Source organism: Furipterus horrens, unplaced genomic scaffold (assembly GCF_987537825.1).
Source record: "Furipterus horrens unplaced genomic scaffold, mFurHor1.1.pri manual_scaffold_6, whole genome shotgun sequence".
NCBI lineage: Eukaryota > Metazoa > Chordata > Mammalia > Chiroptera > Furipteridae > Furipterus > Furipterus horrens.
The window spans coordinates 87,193,868-87,210,596 of NW_028327176.1; the positions used below are offsets into that span (position 1 = coordinate 87,193,868).

Genomic DNA, 16,729 nt, shown 5'->3' on the forward strand with positions numbered 1-16,729 from the left:
TTCAAACTGGCTTGAGTAAGAAGAGACATGTGTTGGCTTATGTTGCTGAAAAGGCCAAGGAAGGAAGGCTGCCTTCAGGGGTGACCTGATGTCCTCAGGGCTCTGCCCAGCCCTAAGGTCCCCTTCTCTCCATCCCTCACCTCTGCTTTCCTCCAAATCAGCTTCATCACAGGCAGGCCCTCTCCACATGGCACTGGGCGGCTACCTGGCAGCTCTAGGCTTCCGTTGTCTATATTATTTTCTAGGGCTGCTGTAGCAAACTTGGTGGCTTCAAACAACAGTGCATTCTTTCACAGTATGGGAGGTCAGAAGTCTGAAACCCAGCTGTTGACAGGCCATGCTCCCCCCCTCCTGAGGCTCTACAAAAAAATAAATTTCTTGTCTCTCAGCTTCTGGGGACTGTCAGCATTTCTTGGCTTGGGGTTGTATCTCTTTCTGCCTGGTTTTCACTTTGCCTCCCATGTGTGTCTAATCTCTCTTATAAGGACACTTGTGATGACATTTAGGGTCTACCCAGATTATCCAGGATAAGCTTGTCTTCTCAAGATTCTTAATTTAATCACATCTTTTTTGGCATAAAGAATAATATTCGCTATTTTTTTAAGAGTTTCAAATTCAATAGTCACACACTCTCCAGATTCAAAAAGCAATTATAATTAAACTCAACACAGAAGCTCATATGCAGAGTTATGAAAAACTGGGACATCGTATAAAAAGTTAGGTTAAAGATGTTTCTGTGGTTCTGTTTTTTTGTGTTTTGTCATGAGGGTGTGGCTCTTCTCTGGTTGCCTGAATTCAGCAAAGAAATGGTTATCCTGATGAAATATTAACAGCTGGCCCACAATAAAAATGGACAAATTCTAGAATAAAAAAAAAAACACCTAAAAACCACAATTACCAAAAAATATCTGTCATTGCTTCCTCCCTCCATATTTCATTTCTTAAACTTTTTTTTAATGTTTTTTATTTATTTATTTATTTTAATCCTAAAAGGTAGACAGTAAAACAGCTCCTGGAAGAATTTACAACCAAATGCATGAGGGTGGGGGAAGCTAAGGGACTGAAGCAGGGCTGGGACAGTGGGCAGGAAGGGGTCTCCCCTTAGCCACTGTATCGTCACTATATGACCAAGGAGATGGGGTCTTTAGTCAAGAAGGAGGGAGAGAAGAAGAGTAGAAAGAGGGAGGGGTGGGGGATGAAAGAGAAAATAAAAGGTCATTGCTGCCTGTCTGAAGCTAGAGAAAAATGCCCAGCCATGTGGGGGAAGAAGCCCCTGAGAGGGGAGGCAGTGGCCTGGAGGGAAGCAGCCCTGGGATGGCCCGTTCCCAGAGCCTCAGGGCCCCGTGGGGGCGGGTGAGGGCCAGGTGGGCGCTGCAGGAGGAAGCTGGCAGGGACCTCAGGGGCACCCTGGCTCCTGAGTGCTCATACCCGTGTGTTCCCGGTGTAGCTCCTCTAGTGGTACTTCCTGTGGTATGGTGGCCACTGGCCCTGGTCCAACAGTACTGGTTCCACTGCTGGGCATCCTGCTGATACTGGTTGCAGCCAGGCGGAGGGCAGGTCCGTGTGCTGGGGGCTGTGGTGGGATGTAGGGGCCAGGGTGCAGTCCCTGTAGCTGCCACAGCTGTGGGCAGGTGGTGGAGGCGGTGGTGGAGGGGCTGTACAGCCCTGGCTGTAACTTGGCTATGGCGGCCTGTAGTTGGCTGTAGCTGCCGAGGGTGAGGGTGCTGTTCTGGAAGTGCAGCCAGGGATGCTGCTGAGCTTGCTGTGACTGCTGGCCCCTGGTGGGTTCCTGGCAGGACCGTAGCTGGGTGGTGGTGGCTGTGGCGGTGGTGGCTGCTGCTGGGAAGCCCGGTTGTAGCTGCCTTGGTTGTCGAAGTTGTTATACCAGCTATTGTTACTCCAGGGGTTCTAGTCGTAGTCCCCCTCACGCTGTGGTTGAAACCTCCTCAGTAGTTGCCTCCTCTACCACTGCCTGCACCTCAGTTCCGGAAGCCTCCTGGGTCAGGGGGGCTCAGCTGTCTTAGCACTGGAAACCGTCAACACCCCACGTCCCTGAAGCCGCTGCCACCTCAGTTGTTAAAGCCCTTCTCCGGGGGTAGCCCAGCCTTGCAGCCTTCCTCGTTACACTGCCTCACCAGCTTGTCTGCCTCCTCCCACTGCAGCTCAGTGAACAGCGCCTCGTCCAGGAAGTCTCCAACATCTGCAACGTGAAGTTGCTCTCATTTCCAGGACCTTGATATCTGCGTGGGACATCCTTTCCTTCCTCGTCAGTTCACTTTATTGTTCAGTCTTTTTGTCCCTCATTGCTGGGACAAATGACAATAGCTTTGGCTGGAAGCCTTCCAAGGGTCTCATTTTTCATCTCTTGGCTGACAATATAGTTGCATTTCTTGTGGGTGGTGATCTGCAGGATGCGGTTGAGGCACTGGGTAGCCCGATGGATCAGGACATCCTGGTGCTGGTGCAGGCCTGGCACCTGCGTTTATTCATGGTGGCACAGGTACCCATGATGTTGAATTTCATGGAGAGGTTTCAGGCTGCATGTTTGATGGCCCACATGGTCAGAGTCTCACTCTACCTTGGTCTTTTGTCCATTGGTGCCTCAGAACTGCTCACTCAGAGGGAGGTGCTGGATGAAGGTAAAGCCAGGAAGGACAGACAGCAGGACTCTGCCCTCTGCCCTCTGCCCAAAGTTGAATGTCACTTGCACAGTTCTTCACCTGGACATGAGGGTAGAAGGCCTGGCCCCCCAAGGTTTCCTTTTGAGTTTGGAAAGCAATGCCCATTTACTTCCCATTCTTGGTGAAGGAAAGTTCCATGTCATTTCCACATTTGAAGTCCGCAAAGCAGCCAGTCACATCAACCAGCTATTGGGAGACTTCTTTCCGGTGCCTCTATAGCCTTAGAGAAAGGCTCTTGGCCTAGCTGGGTGCTATGGGGGTCAAGGAACCAGCTGACAAAGACAGCACGTGGGTCAGGCTCTGAGGGTGGAAGGTGCTGCATGGAGATTTTCTCATTACCTTCACTAAAAGCACACACCCCCCTCTGACCCCATAGCTGGCATGGACTCCAAAGCCCTCAATGGTAAGTGAGTGGCCACAACTCTGGCCTTAGGTCACTTTTGAAGTATATGTAGGTCGCAGTTATTTGTGGCAATGGCAACAAAGGGGTTGTCAAGTCATCTTCAGGTGGGAGGAAGCTGGTGGGTGCTTTTGTTCATCTCTGTTTTCACTCCCACTGGGTGATAGGCCTGCTGCTGCTGCATCTCCAGTGGTCTCCAGACTCGTTCCTTTGTTTAATGACCTGCATCCCATAGCATTGGTTCTGCATGGTAATATTGTCCATGACCTCTCCTTGCCGGGGTTCATCGTCATCCTCCAGTGCAGCTGCAGCCACTCAGCAAGCTCAGCCTTGAGGTCATGATTGTCCAGGCTGCAGCACTGCATCTGCCCCAAAGTCCCTGCACCTTCAGACAGTGCACATCCCTGGCCCGGCCTCCTGGGGCTCTGTACCCCTTAAGCCTTTTATACCTGGAGGCGAGGGGAAAGGGGGGATGTCCCCCATCCAATGGCACTGGTCATTCACTCTTTTTGTCTTTTACTTAAACATTAAAAACAAGGACATGCTTATTGATTTTAGAGAGAGGGGAAGGGAGAGAGAAAGAGAGGGAGAGAAACATGGACGTGAGAAAGAAACATTGATCAGTTGCCTCTCATATATGCACAAACAAGGGACTGAACCCTGACATGTGCCCTGACCAGGAATTGAACCTACAACCTTTTGGTTTATAGGATGAAGCTCCTACCAGCTGAGCCATATTGACCAGGTCTCTTTTTTTCTATCACCTTTTATCCCCCCTATCCCCCCTACTTCCTCTACCCACCCCCCTCCCACCCTGTAATCGCCACACTGTTGTCCTTGTCCATGACTTCATTCTTTTTTTCTTTTTTTACTTAATCCCTCCACCCCTGACCACTGACCCCTGACAGCTGTCAGCCTGCTCTCTATCAGTCGGTCTCTATTTTGCTTGTTAGTTCATTTTGTTCATTAGATTCCACATATGATTGAAATCATATGGTACTTGTCTTTCTCTGACTGGTTTATTGCACTTAACATAATGTTCTCCAGATCCAACCATTCGGTTGAAAAGGGTAAAATTTCCTTCTTTTTTATAGCTGCGTAGTATTCCATTGTGTAACTGTGCCACAGCTGTTATATCAGCTCATCTACTGATGGGCACTTGGGCTGCTTCCAAATCTTGGCTATATTGTAAATAACACTGCAGTGAACATAAGGGTGCATACAGTCTTTCAAATTAGTGTTTTGGGTTTCTGCAGATAAATTCCCAGAATTGGAATTAAAGTGGGATTCAGCTGCCTGTTGCTGAACACAGGCATAAGACAAAGGTTGGTGGGGAAGGAAATAGGTTTTTTCTTTATTAAAATGTTGCACAAACATTTCGGCAAACAGGGGACTCCCTGGCTCCAAGTACCTGCCTTCCACTAAACACAGAAAGAACCCGTTTGTTCCCCCAAAAGACTGAAACCCAAAACTATGCCCAGAAATCCTATTCCATCCTTACCTGTCCTTTGGAGCCCAAGGCTGCTAGGTGGATGGCTCTCTGTCTTCAGCCTCCCTGGAGTCCGAGTGCTTGGCCCGTGCTGCCATTTCCACACTGCAGCTTCCTGCACAAGGGGCCCAGTGCTTCTGCCAGTGACAGCTGTGCAGGGGCTGTGTCTGTGGCGCCCAGTGCCTGTCACCTGGCCATGTGGCTTCCAGGGCCTGCTGGGTCCTGTGAGCACTCTGGCCTGCATGTCTGTGCATGGATTCCAGAGGAAGAGAAGGGCAAGTCTCTGCCTTCCCTCTGTTTAAATCTCCTGGCCCAATCTTCCTTGTGCTCCAGAAGGGTTTGACTTCCCAGGCTAGACTGGGAAGTCAGCACCTCCCGCTTCCACCATATTAACCTCTGTGGTACACGTGCTGCTGTGACCTCTGGTTTTCCCTTCAATCAGGAACTGGAAGAAGTTAGGAGGGGTTTTTCTTTGGCCCATCACTCTCTAGCCTTGCACAGACTCTGTGCAAGGCCTCCCTCCGTGGAGTCTCTGCCCAAAGCAGGGAATCTGTTGTCATGCACCATGCTAGCTTGGTTACCTGGGGAACACAGCCTCTCCCTTGCTGCCTCGGGAATTTCCCGAGGCCCTGCTCTCACCCCAGACACCACACCGGTATCAGAATTGCTGGGTCATAAGGAGGTTACATTTTTAATTTTTTGAGGTAACTCTCTACTGCTTTCCACAGCGGCTGCACCAGTCTGCATTCCCACCAACAGTGCACTAGGGTTCCCTTTTCTCTACATCCTCGCCAGCAATTGTTGCTTGTTGATTTGTTGATGATGGCCATTCTGACAGGTGTGAGGTGATATCTCATTATGCTTTTAACTTGCATTTCTCTGATGATTAGTGATGTTGAGCATCTTTTCATATGTCTACTGGCCATCTGTATGTTCTTTTTGGAGAAGTGTCTGTTTGGGCCTTTTGCTTATATTTTAATTGGATTGTTTGTGTTTTAGGTTTTGAGTTTTATAAGTTCTTTTTAAAAAAGATTTTATTATTTATTATTAGAGAGAGGGGAAGGGAGGGTGAAAGAGAGGGAGAAAATCATCAATGTGAGAAAGAAACACTGCCCATTTGATGATCGAACCTACACCCCAGGCATGTGCCTTGACAGGGATTCGAACCAGTGACCTTTCGCTCTGTGGGATGACCAATTGAGCCACACTGGTCAGAGCTATAAGTTCTTTATAAATTTTGGATATTATGCTCTTATCACATGTATCAACAAATATGTTCTCCCATTCAGTGGATTGTTGGTAATTTCCTTTGCTGTGCAAAAACTTTTTAGTTTGATGTAGTCCCATTTACTTATTTTTTTCTTTTGTTTTCCTTGACCGAGGAGATATATAAGAAAAAATATTGCTACAAGAAATGTTTGAGATTTTACTCCCTATGGTTTATTGTAGGATTTTTATGGTTTCAAGTCTAACATTTAAGTTTTTAATCCATTTTGAGTTTATTCTTGTGTCTGGTGTAAAAATGTGGTCTAGTTTCATTTTTTGATATGTATCTGTTCATTTTCCCCAACAACATTTATTTGATAGACTAACTTTAGCCCATTGTTTGTTTTGCCCCCCCTTGTCAGATATTAATTGACTGTAAAGACGTGGATTTACTTCTGGGCTCTATTCTGTTCTGTTGATCTATATGTCTGCTTTCATGCCAGTATGATGATGTTTTGGTTACTATGGCCTTGTAGTATAGTTTGATATCATCAGCTAATATGATTCCTCCAACTTTGTTCTTCTTTCTCAAGATTGCTGAGGCTATTTGGGGTGTTTGTGATTTCATATAAATTTTTGGAATATTTGTTATAGTTCTGTGAAATACACCACTGGTATTTTGATATGAATTGCATTGAATTTATACATTGCTTGGGTAGTATGGACATTTTAATGATGTTAATTCTTCCTATCCATGAATGTAGTATATTCTTCCACTTATTTGTATTTTCTTCAGTTTCTTTCTTTAGTGTCTTTTGAAGTACAAGTCTTTTACAACCTTGGATAAGTTTATTACTAGGTATTTTATTCTTTCTGAAGCAATTGTAAAAGATGTTTTCTTAGTTTCCTTTTAATTTTTTTCCTCGTCCAATGACATGCTTATTGATTTTAGAGAGAGAAGAAAGGAAGGAGAGAAACATCCATGTGATAAAGAAGCATGGATTGGTTGCCTCTCAGACACACCCCAATCAGGAACCTCTTAGACACACCCCTACTGAGGACCAAACCTGCAACCTAGGCATGTGCTTTTCAGTTTACAGCAACCAAGTGAGCCACACCTGTCAGGGCAATTTCCCTTTCTAATAGTTCATTATTGGTGTTGGCCCATTTGTGCATTGTATCAACCCTCAGGCTGGCTGACTGTGAGGCTCAATCCCCACCACAGTATGCAAGCTGCTATGCAGGTGCTAATTACACAAAGCAGAATTTGCCTCAGTAGGGTTGGTGCCTGCTGAGACCTTCTTTTGCATACGCTATTTGTGAAGCTTATTGGCTTCTGCTTTGTTGTTGTCTGAACCTGGCCACTGGATGTGTTCTGGGCCTCTTGGGAGGGACTCTAGTGCAGGTCAATGTCAGATGCTGCCTCTGACTATCAGTGATCCACAGTCAGGGCACATCAGAGAAGGAAAACTCTGACTCCAAAAAACCTCCGCTGCCTTGCGGCATACCTCTTCAGGGGAAAGGCTAAGGGAGTAAACCCCGACAGAAAATCCGGAGCCGGAGTCCCTAAGGCGGTTTGACGTTGTAGTCAACACCGGCAACTCCTGCGGCGCACCTGAAACCAAGCTGTATTGACTCCGTCTTTCCCTTGGACCCTTCAGCTGTGAAGAGAGGGGGGGTCTGCTGCATGGGCAACAGCAGACCCTCCATATTACCCTGCCCAGGCTCTGTAGCTTCAGCTTCACTGGAGAGGACACTCCAGCGTCATCGCAAGATGTCGATTCAACACGGGAGGAGACAGATACCGTGTCACTCCCGAGTTGGACTACACAACCATTCTCGGCGGTGCAGATAGACTCTTAAGAAGCTACACCATCGTCTCTCGAGACGGACGGGCATGGGCAACAGCAGACCCTCCATATCACCCTGCCCAGGCTCTGTAGCTTCAGCTTCACTGGAGAGGACACTCCAGCGTCATCGCAAGATGTCGATTCAACACGGGAGGAGACAGATACCGTGTCACTCCCGAGTCGGACTGCACAGCCATTCTCGGCGGTGCAGATAGACTCTTAAGAAGCTACACCATTGTCTCTCGAGATGGAAGGCTGCCAACGACTAATCCCAGCAGGGCATAAATTCCACAGGGCGGGGCAAGAGGGATTCCAGAGGATGGGGCTATTGCTCTCCCCAAGGTTGATGCTTTAAGGAAAGGAGTGCTTTACCCAAGAAAGATGGCTTCTGTAGTTTGGAAGAATTACTCAGCACAGGGATCTAGGAAGCTTACTTTAGCTCTCTCCCCAGAGCTAGAAACCCCAGACTCCCCTCATGAAGTTCTAGTTCACTCTGCCCTCCCTCTACTAGAGCCCAGGATGAGTTGTTGCGAAGGAAATTTTATGTGTTGGCCCTTTAAGAGGGTGACTGTGTCTCTAGCAGTCTCTTCCTGGGAGACAGAAACCCCACTGCTTTTCACAGCCAGATGTTATGTGGGAGCCTCATCCCAGCTTTGATGCACTGGGCTGGGGAGCCCAGCTTGTGATTTAGGCCAGGCAACTGGGATACTCCTCCAGAACTTCAGCCACCACCCATGAGAGCAGGGCCAACTCTCTCGTGCGTGCCTCCTCACTGCCTACCAGTCTCAATGTGGCTTCTTCTGTAGGTTCTTGGTTATAAGGCTTCTCTTCTGCTAGTCTTCAGTTGGTTATTCAGGATGCTTCTATAATTTAGCTGTAATTCCAGTTTGGACACAGGAGGAGGTTAGTGCAGCTTCCACCTACTCTGCCATCAAATGGGATCTCTCCTAAACATTTTCTTATGTCAGCAAGACTCCCCATTCTCACTGAATCCTTGCACGTATGGGATGCTTGGCTCAGATCCTGCTTCCATTCACTCTTTTAAAAAAGAGTATAATTGGGGCAGCTATTTTATTTTAAAGTTTAATTATTTTTAATTATAATTGACATATGGTATTATATTGTGTTAGTTTCAGGTATACAGTATAATGATTCAACATATATACTTTACAAAGTGATCACTACAGTAAGTCTAATAATTATCTGTCACTGTACATAGATTTACAATGTTATTGACTCTATTCCCTATGTTGTACTTTATATCCCCATGACTTATTTAATTTATTTTTTTAATTTAACTTTTTTTTAAGAGACAGGGGAGGAGAAGAAGAAGGAGAGGGAGAGAAACAACAATGTGAGAGAGAAACATCAACTGGCTGCCTTCTGTAGGGACTGAACCAGCAACCCAGGCATGTACCCTGACTGGGAATTGAACCAGTGACCTTTCAGTTTGCAGGACGATGCTCAACCAACTGAGCTGCACTAGCTGGAGACCCATGACTTATTTTATAACTGAAAGTTTGTACTTAACCCCCTTCTTCTTTTCCATCCCTTCCCTACCTCTTCTTTCTGGAGACCATTAATTTGTTCTCTATATCTATAAGTTTGTTTCATTTCGTTTGTTTTGATTTTTAGATTTTATATATAAGTGCAATCATATGATATTTGCCTTTCTTTTTCTGATTTCTTTCACTTAATAATCTTCATCTGTTGTCTCAGTGGCAAGATTTAATTTTTTATGTATGAGTAATATTCCATTGTATATATGTATCATAGTTTCTTTGCCCACTCGTCTATTGATGGACACCTAAGTTGACTGCCTATATTGGCTACTGTAAATAATGTTGCAATGAACATGTTGATGTATATATCTTTTCAAATCAGTGTTTTCATTTTCTTTTTTTTTTTTTATCCTTATCCAAGGACATTTTTTTCATTTCTCTTAAAGAAAGGGGGAGGAAGAGAAACATCTATGCAAGAGAAAAGCATTGATTGGTTCACTCCCTTTGGGCCTGGATGGGGGATTGTACACACTGGACCAGGAATAGGATCTGCAACCCAGGTATGTGTCCTGACTGGGAATCGAACCTGCATCCTTTCAGTTATGAGATGATGATCTGACCAACTGAGCCATGCTGGCCAGGGCCAGTGTTTTCATTTTTTTGGATAAATACCCAGAAGTGAAATTGCTAGATCTTATGGTAGTTTCATTTTTAATTTTCTGAGGAATCCTCATACTGTTTTCCATAGTGGCTGCACCAATTTACATTCCCACCAACAGTGCACAAGGGTTCCCTTTTCTTATATTTTTTCATCCTCATGAAGACAATTCTTCATTGCTTTTAGAGAAAGAGGAAGGGAGACACACACACACACACACATTGAATGGTTGCCTTCTCATATGTGTCCTGACAGGGAATCAAACCCATGAACCCATGACCTTTTTTTTTTTTAGTATATTTTATTAATTATGCTGTTACAGTAGTCCCAATTTTTTTCCCTTCGCTCCCCTCCACCCAGTACTCCCCTTCCCTCCAGCAACCCCACCCCCCTTAGTACATGTCCGTGGGTTGTGCATATAAGTTCTTTGGCTTTACCCCTTACTGTATTATTCTCAACTTCCCCCTGTCTGTTTTGAACCAACCAATTATGCTTCTTAGTCCCTGCACCATTTCCCCATCTCTCCCTCTTCCCCTCCCAGCTGATAACCCTGCAAATGATCCCCATATTATGATTCTGTTTCTATTCTGGTTTGCTTAGTTGGATTTTGTTTTTATTTTTTAGATTCAGTTGTTGATAGTTGTGAGTTTGTTGTCATTTTAATGTTCATAATTTTGATCTTCTTTTTCTTAAGTAAGTCCCTTTGATATTTCATATAATAATAGCTTGGTGTTGATGAGCTCCTTTAGCTTTACCTTGTCTGGGAAGAACTTCATCTGCCCTTCCATTCTAAATGATAGTTTTTCTGGATAGACTAATCTTGGTTGTAGGGCCTTGCTTTTCATCACTTTGAATACTTCTTGCCAGTCCTTTCTTGCCTGCAAAGTTTCTTTTGAGACATCAGCTGATAGTCTTATAGGGACCTCTTTGTAGGTACCTCTCTGCTTTTCTCTTGCTGGTTTTAAGATTCTCTCTTTATCTTGAACCTTCGGCATTTTAATTATGATGTGTCTTGGTGTGCTCCTTTTTGGGTCTAGCTTTTTTGGAACTCTCTGTGCTTCCTGGATTTGTATGTCTATTACATTTGCCAAATTTGGGGAGTTTTCCTTCATTATTTTCTCACATAAGTTTTCAATTTCTTGCTCTTTCTCTTCTCCTTCTGGCACCCCTACGGTTTGGATGTTGACATGTTTAACGCTGTCCCAGAGGTTCCTAAGCCTCACCTCATTTTTTTCAATTCTTGTTTCCTCATTCTGTATTGGCTCACTGTTTTCTTCTTACTTATGTTCCAAATCATTGATTTGAACCTCAGTTTCCTTCCCCTCACCATTGGTTTTGTGTGGATTTTCCTTCATTTCATTTAGCATAGCCTTCACTTTTTCCCTTATGATTTGAATTACTTAAGCATATCTGTCAAGCCTGTGAGCATCTTTATCACCAATGTTTGGAACTCTGCATTTGTTAGGTTGGCTGTCTCCTCGTTGCTTAGTTCTCCCACAGGAACCTTGATCCGTTCCACCTTTTGGCCCATACTTCTCTGTCTCCTCATCTTGAGAGGCTCCTGTGTTTGTTTGCCTCTGTGTCTTAGATAGAGCTGTCGCTCCTGTTGCATTGTAAGGGGTGGAGCCTAAGAGATTTGTCAGTGTAGGATGACCTGTTTCACCACATTGTGGTGCTGTATGTGGGGGAGGTGTCTGAGAGGGAACAATGCCGCTTGCTCAGCAACCACCCCTGTTCCAGGCACTCCTCCCACTTTCGTATGGGACTGGCACCTCTCTAGCTGTTGCCCTGGCCATCGTTCCCAGAGTGGGTGGGTCTGCGGACATTCTAGGACTGTGGGGGACCTTTCAACAAGTGGACTCTGCTGAGAGACCAGCAGTTTTTTTCCTTCGCCCCACCCCCCACTGGTTTGCACAGTCAAAAGCAATGAGGCTTTATTTCTCTGGTGCTCGGACTGTGAGCTGCGTGGTCTGGTCTGATGCTGGGAGTGCTCCCCAGGTGTCCCTTTCCACTTTTTAAAACATGTGACTGCACTTCTTGCTTGTCTGCTGCTGCTGCCTATGCTGCTGCCACCACACCACGTACTCTGCACCCCGGCTCCACCTGTCCTACCTGTCTGGATGAGTATTTCTTCTTTATATCTTTGTTAGTTGGATTTCCATGCAGCTCCATTTTCTGGAACTTCTGGTTTTATCTAGTTTTGAGGTAGTCGTATTCCTTCTTAGTTGTGGAGAGAGATGCAGTGTGTCTGTTTAGGCCTCCATCTTGGCTGGAAGTCTAAACCCATGACCTTTTGATCTATGGGACAACACCCCAACCAACTGAGCCACACCAGCCAGGGTGAGGTTTCCTTTTCTCCACAACTTCTCCAATACTTGTTATTGCCTTTTGATAATACCCATTCTGACAGGTGTTGGGTGATATCTCATTGTGGCTTTGATTTGTATTTCCCTGGTGATAGTGATGTTGAGGATATTTTCATGTATCTATTGGTTATCTGTATACCTTCTTTGGAAAAATATTTACTCAGTTCCTCTGCCCATTTTTAAATTAAATCATTTTTTTTTAATAATTGTGAGTTGTATGAATTCTTTTTATATTTTGGATATTAACCCCTTAATGGAGGCTCATTGGGAAGTATATTTTCCCATTCAATAGCTTGCTTTTTCATCTTGTTGACTGTTTTCTTTGTTGTGCACAAGTTTTTAGTTTGATCAAGTCTTATCTTTTGTTGTTTTTGTTGTTGCTGCTGTTTTTGTTGCCTCTGCCCAAGGAGACATATCCAAAAAAACTATTGCTATGACTGATATAAAAGAATTTACTGCCTATGGTTTTTCCTAGGAATTTTTGTGGTGTCAGGTCTTACATTTAGGTCTTTAACTCATTTTGAGTTTATGTTTGTATATGGTGTAAGAAAGTGGTCTAGTTTCATTTTTTGCATGTATCTGTCCAGTTTTCTAAACACTACTTATTGAAGACAGAGAAGGAAAACTCTGACTCCAAAAAACCTCTGCTGCCTTGCGGCATACCTCTTCAGGGGAAAGGCTAAGGGAGTAAACCCCGACAGAAAATCCGGAGCCGGAGTCCCTAAGGCGGTTTGACGTTGTAGTCAACACCGGCAACTCCTGCGGCGCACCTGAAGCCAAGCTGTATTGACTCCGTCTTTCCCTTGGACCCTTCAGCTGCGAAGAGAGGGAGGGGTCTGCTGCATGGGCAACAGCAGACCCTCCATATCACCCTGCCCAGGCTCTGTAGCTTCAGCTTCACTGGAGAGGACACTCCAGCGTCATCACAAGATGTCGATTCAACACGGGAGGAGACAGATACCGTGTCACTCCCGAGTTGGACTGCACAGCCATTCTCGGCGGTACAGATAGACTCTTAAGAAGCTACACCATCGTCTCTCGAGACGGACGGCTGCCGACCGACCGACCGACTTATTGAAGAGACTGTATTTTCTACATTATATTTTCTTGCCTTCTTTTATGTAGATTAATTGACCTTATAAGTGTGGGTTTATTTCTTGGCTCGCTATTCTGTTCTATTGGTTTGTGTCTGTTTTTGTGCCAGGACCATATTGTTTTGATAAGTATAGTTTTGTAGTATAGTTTAAAATCAGGGCATAGGATACCTCCCACTTTGTTCACCTTTCTCAAGATTTCTTTGGCTATTTGGGATCTTTTGTGGTTCCAAAAAAATCTTAGGATTGTTTGTTCTGCTTCTACAAAAAATGCCATTGGTATTTTATTTAATACGGATTGCATTGAATCTGTATATTGCTTTGTATAGTAAGGACACTTTAATGGTGATTATTCTTCCTATTTATGAGCATGGTATATCCTGCCATTTACTTATGTTTCGTTCAATTTTTTTTTTTTTATCAATGTGTCATAGTTTTCTGAGTATAGGTCTTTTACTTCCTTTGTTAAGTTCATTCCTAGGTATTTTATTCTTTTTGATGCAGTTGTAGATAGGATTGTTTGCTTAATTTTTCTTTCTGATAGTTTGTTACTTGTGTAGAGCAACACAACAGATTTCTGAATATTTTTTGTATGTTTTTATTGATTATACTGTTATAGTTGTCGCAATTTCTTTTCCCTTCGCTCCCCTCCACCCAGCAACCCCCTTTCCTCCAGCAGCCCCCCCCCCCAACCGCCCTTAGTCCATGTCCATGGGTCATGCATAAAGCTCTTCTCAACATCTCCCTGTCCATGCCACATCCTTCTACATTGCTTCTTAATTCCTGCACCATTTTTCTCCCTCTCCTTCCTTCCCCCTCCCAGCTAACCTCTCCTCACATGCTCCCCATACCTATGATTCTGTTCGCACTCTAGTTGCCTGCTTAGTTTGCCTTTGTTTCCATTCCCTTGCTTCTGTTGTTGATAGTTTTCATTTTATGTTCATAGTTTTTATCTTCTTTTTCTTAAATAATTTCCTTTAACATTGCATATAATAATGGCTTGGTGATGATGAACTCCTTCAGCTTTACCTTGTCTGGGAAGCACTTTCTCTGCCTTTCCATTCTAAATGATAGCTTTGCTGGATAGAGTAATCTTGGTTGTAGGTCCTTGTTTTTCATCACATTGAATATTTCCTGCCAGTCCCTTCTTGCCTGAAAAGTTTCTTTTGAGAAATCAGCTGACAGTCTTATAAGTACCCCTTTGTAGGTAATTCTCTTTTCTCTTGCTACTTTTAAGATTCTCTCTTTATCTTGAACCTTTGGCATTTTGATTATGATGTATCTTGGTGTGGTCCTATTGGGGTCTATCTTGTTTGGGACTCTCTATGCTTCCTAGACCTGTATGTCCATTTCCTTCGCAAAATTAGGGAAGTTTTCCTTCATTATTTTTTCACATAATTTTTTCAGTTTCTTGCTCTCCCTCTTCACCTCTGGCAACCCTATGATTTAGATGTTGGCATGTTTATAGCTGTCCCAGAGATTTCTAAGCCTCTCACTTTTAAAAATTCTAATTTCCTCCTTCTGTACTGGTTGACTGTTTCTTCCTTATGTTCCAATTTGTTGATCTGAACCCTGGTTTTTTTTTCCTTCACCACTTATTTTGTATGGATTTTCCTTCATTTCAGGCAGGATAGCCTTCATTCTTTCCCTGTACTGTTTAATGTTTGCTGTCAAGTCTGTGAGCATTTTTATCACCAATGCTTTAAACTGTGCAGCTGTTAAGCTCTCTATCTCATTTGTTATGTATGCTATCTGCCCCTTGCTTAGTTGTGTCACTGGGACCTTGGTCTGCCCCCCTTCTGGGCCATACTTCTTTGTTTCCTCATCATAACAGCTTTCTGTGATTGCCTCTGTGATCTCGTGGGGCTGTCACGCCTTTTATAGGAGGTGGAGCTTTAGGTATTCAGTAGTACTGGAGACCATTTCACTACATTTTGGCACTGTATGTGGGGGAAGGGTCTGAGAGGGAAAAGTGCTGGTTGCTGCCGCTTTCCCAGGCACTTCTCCCACTTCCCATACTAAGCAAGCTTCCTCCTTTTTGAGACAAGTAGCTTCTTCCTCTGTCCCAGAACCCACTTACTTTCACAGTCAGAAAAAATACGGCTCTATTTCCCCCAGCATGGGAACCATGAGCTATGCGGTCTGGCTTGGGGCTGGGATCGCTTCTCGGGTTTAAACTGTATGATTGTGTTTTTCACCACAGCTACTGCTAGCCGCACCCGCCCGCCACACTCCCGCCAGCCTCTCTGCTTCTAGCCGTGCTGCCACCACGCACTGTTCCTGCAGCTGTTGCTCCGCTCTTCTTTCTCTCCATCCTGGCTCCACCCCTCCTACCTTTCTGGCTGATTATTTCTTCTTTATTTCTTTGCTGAACTTCCCTGTAGTTTTGATTTTCTGGATTTTCTGATTTTTTCTTTTTTAAGTTTTGAAGTGGTTGTAAATTTCTTCTTAGTAGTGAGGAGACACAGCATGTGTATTTATGCCTCCATCTTGGCCAGAAGTCCAGATTTCTGAATATTAATTTTGTATCTGAAACTTTACTAAACTCACTTATTAGTTCTAATAGTTTTCTTGTGGAGTATTTAGGATCTTCTTATATATAGTATTATGTCATCTGCAAAGAGTGACAATTTTACTTCTTTCTATCTTATTTGGATACCTCTTATTTCTTTTTCTTGTCTGATTACTGTGGCTAAGACTTCCAATACTATGTTAATAACAGTAGTGAGAGTGGGCATTCTTGTCTTATTACTGATTTTAGAGAAAAAGCTTTCAGATTTTCACCATTGAGTATGTTTTACCTGTGGGTTTTCCATATATGACCTTTATTAGGTTGAGGTATGTTCACTCTATGCCCACTTTGCTGAGAGTTATTATTTTTTTTTTAAATCAGCAATGGATGCTGGATTTTGCCAAATGCTTTTCCTACCTCTATTGATATGATCTTATGATTTTTATCCTTCATTTTGTTTATATGGTGTAGCATATTAATTGATTTGCAGATATTGAACTGAACTTGCATTCCAGGAATAAATCCCACCTGATCATGGTGTTTTTAATGTATTGCTGACTTTAGTTTGCTAGTATTTTGTTAAGGATTTTTGCATCTATGTTTACCTGGAATATGGGCCTGTAATTTCCTCCTTTGCTTTCTCCTTTTCCTTTCTCTTCCCCATCTCCCTCTCTTTCTCTTTCTTCTTCTCCTCCTTCTCTTTTCTTCTGATAATGTCTTTGTCTGGTTTTGATAATGCTGGACTCATAAGATGAGTTTAGCCCTGAATGGTATGGCTTAGTGGACTGAGTGCTGGTCTGTGAACCAAAGGGTAGCCAGTTTGATTACCAGTCAGGGCACATGCTTGGGTTGCAGGCCAGGTCCCCAATTGGGGGCATGTGAGAGGTAGCCACACATTGATGTTTCTCTCCCTCTCTTTCTCCCTCAATTCCCCTTTCTCTAAAAAATAAATAAAATCTTTAAAAAAAGAG

General features: G+C 44.1%; 1 pseudogene; it reads right to left on the reverse strand.

Annotated features, from left to right (window-relative positions):
- Positions 1–1,422: 1,422 nt before the first annotated feature.
- LOC150006846 (heterogeneous nuclear ribonucleoprotein U-like protein 1 pseudogene) lies at positions 1,423–3,345 on the reverse strand (annotated as a pseudogene).
- Positions 3,346–16,729: the final 13,384 nt, after the last annotated feature.